Below are 437 nucleotides of genomic sequence, written 5' to 3' on the forward strand. Positions count from 1 at the left end.
TCGTTTCTTTTTATGGCTAATATTCCATTGTATATATGTGCCACAACTTCTTTATCCATTCATCTGTCAGTGGACACTTAGGTGGCTTCCATGTCCTGGCTGTTGTAAATAGAGCTGCAATGAACATTGTGGTAACATGACTCTTTTTGAATTATGGTTTTGTCAAGGTATATGCCCACTAGTGGGATTGCTGAGTCATATGGTAGTTCTGTTTGTAGTTTTTTAAGGAACCTCCATACTGTTCTCCATAGTGGCTGTATCAATTTACATTCCCACCAACAGTGCAAGAGGGTTCCCTTTCCTCCACACCCTCTCCAGCATTTAATGTTTGTAGAGTTTTTGATGATGGCCATTCTGACTGGTGTGTGGTGATACCTCATTATAGGTTTGATTTGCATTTCTCTAATGATTAGTGATGTTGAGCATCCTTTCATGTG

This window comes from Physeter macrocephalus, chromosome 13 (assembly GCF_002837175.3).
Source record: "Physeter macrocephalus isolate SW-GA chromosome 13, ASM283717v5, whole genome shotgun sequence".
Taxonomy (NCBI): domain Eukaryota; kingdom Metazoa; phylum Chordata; class Mammalia; order Artiodactyla; family Physeteridae; genus Physeter; species Physeter macrocephalus.